This window comes from Penaeus monodon, chromosome 24 (assembly GCF_015228065.2).
Source record: "Penaeus monodon isolate SGIC_2016 chromosome 24, NSTDA_Pmon_1, whole genome shotgun sequence".
Classification (NCBI taxonomy): Eukaryota; Metazoa; Arthropoda; class Malacostraca; order Decapoda; family Penaeidae; genus Penaeus; species Penaeus monodon.
Genome location: NC_051409.1, coordinates 24,018,685 through 24,021,326, shown reverse-complemented (window position 1 = coordinate 24,021,326; position 2,642 = coordinate 24,018,685). Strand labels below are relative to the sequence as shown.

At 38.9% G+C, this 2,642-nt stretch overlaps 1 pseudogene; it reads left to right on the top strand.

The window, feature by feature from the left end:
* Positions 1–428: 428 nt before the first annotated feature.
* On the top strand, positions 429–1,982 carry LOC119588903 (annotated as a pseudogene).
* Positions 1,983–2,642: the final 660 nt, after the last annotated feature.

The following is a 2,642-nucleotide window of genomic DNA, read 5'->3' as shown; positions in this document are numbered from 1 at the left end:
GGACACAACACATACACACAAATCAATTATTTGCCGAAAGGTCTCGTTTATGATTACTGTGTTTTAAAATTATTTGAAATATTACTCAATAAGGGGAAGCGTAATAAATTGTTTCTACACATACAGGACTTTAATCGTGCCGCACACACACATTGACTGTATATAAAAAAAAAAGGTTACATTCCCAAACCCCGAACATACACATCCGTCCCTTCTATCTATTCATCCGTATTTATTATCTATTTCTATGTGTGTGCGTATACATGTATAAATTTATGTTACTATATCCCCTTTCAGGTATGTTTGGAATCTGTATAGGGAGAAAAAATATCGGCACAAGTGTGCGCGCGCAGCTGGGATATCGCGTTCCAGCTTGTCTGGCGTCGGGGCCCTATATATAGCGGACACGCCGACCTTGCAGTCAGTGCTCGCTCGCTCAGCAAGTAAACAGTGTGCAACATTTTAAGGTGTTTAGATAATACCTTGAGGATTACTTGTGCGAGGAAGAAATTTATTTTAGGTTATTACGCAAAATCATTGGTATTTGTGCTTAGTGAACAATTACTGGATTAATATTAAGGTAAGGAAAACTTATAGAGACATTGCAGAGGACACATAGTGTAACGAAATTGCATGATATACTGTAGACTACATAGCTCGTAAAAATCACGTTTCCGAATCTTCCGTTATCTCCATTAATGTTAGTAAGAGTCTAAACGTTTTATAAAACATCATTAAAAACAAAATCTCACAATTTGTAACAACATACACTTGACAGTAGTTCAGTTGCTCCCACTGTTTTATACTGTAACCGGTTTTTAGCGATTAGTAAATAGGTGTTGATAAAAGTAACATTTGTTCTGTGTTTTGCAGAATACACGACGAAGAATTATCTAAACATTAAGGACAGACTTGAAGGTCTACAAAGTACGGTTGCCTCGTCCTTCACAACCAATCCTTCTCAACGAACTTATCCTTGGGAACATGGCTGATAAAACACCACCTTACATTTCGGAAGATTGCCTTCCTGTGGAGGAAGAGAGTGGTCTCCGATCTGAAGTTGTGCGAACGAACTCATTCTTCTGCCAGTCTCTACTGCGGGAAATGTCAGAGAATTCATTGATTTTGCTTCCCAGCGCAAAGATCTCAAATGAAGATTTAGCCAACTGTAACAGTTACTCTTCCGAATCGAAAGAAAATTCGAACGTGACGCCAGATTCGCTATTCAAGCTAATAAGGCGATGCAGTGGCATGGAGAACACTTCAGTATCTGGAAATATGTTTAATGAGCAGTAATCAAAATGCCTAGCAATCTGCCAGATATTCATTAGAGGAAACGTCAAAGGAAACGGCGTCTGAACTACCGATGAAAAGGTTCTGCAGTATAAATGCAACCATTTCCGCCAAAGAAGTGGAGATTCTATCAAGTCAAGCCCCGTCTAAAGAATTCTCTCTGAAGAGGTCCAGGAACCTGTCAAGTGAAGGAGAATCTAAAGCTTCATTAGAAAAGAGAGCTAGGGTCTCAACAGAGGAAGTTGGTACAGCAGAACAGGGAAAGGGAAGCTGCATTATTTCAACCCCCTATGTCACCAATAACACAAGACATGCCAATGAGGTTCCATCAGAAGGACCCTATGACAGGAACAAAAGTAAAATCCGGGCTCTCACTTACTGACAATAGGTCAGAGGTCAGGCAGCAGAGAAAGAGGTAGTGATATCTGAGGCCGAATGACCAGTGAAAAATCCACGGATGCTCCAAATACGGATCTGAGAAAATGTCTCAGAGTTGGTCATCTGTGCCAAGTCAACTGCAGAATACACCCTCTACAACTTTTGATAAAGAAAAAACTTCAGAAGATAAATATTCTGAAGGTGACATATGTTCAATTTGTGGAAAAACAAATTGTCCTTTAGATCCTAAAAGGGCATCGAAAATAAAGCCTAGTTCCATGTCCCAAAAGTCACTTACTGGGAAAAATTAAAGTCTCCACGGAAGTCAAAGCAACTCCAAGTAATGTTATGATGGCGAGGAGGACGAAGATTCCATCGAAACGTTACATTAATACCCGAAGTTAAAACAAAGATTGACAAAACCATCGCTAATCACAAAAACACTTCATGTCTTCAATTTAAAGGAAATGTAACTTTTAGTAGACATATCAATTGCTTCTTTTCAAAATTTAATAATTTGACTTTAGCAATTTTAAAAAGTTCAAAAATTTCCCAAAAAGTTTTTATTCCCCCACTGGTCAGCGTTAAAAGCGGGGGAAGATGGAGATATCTAGATGCAAACTAATACAAGATGGGGTCACAGTGAGGATAAACAAACCGATCACACTCCTTCATGCTGCATCGTCTCAAACCCAACCGGATTGGTGATGTTTCTGCTAAAATTTTTACACCCCCAATTTTTACAAACAAGTTGGCAGACTCCAGCTCATATGGCCGCTAAAAAGGGTCACACAAGTCGAAACTTTTATTGCGTGACTCTGTTTTTGAAGCCGAAAAACGGGTAGTCAAAAACACAGAAAAATCCCTGGTAAGTATTTAAGGAATCCAGACACACAGTAGATTAAAATCAACAAGATTGAATCCAGCTCCAGCATTTAATTAAACTATAAAGTCTGAATGTAGCTAAAGTG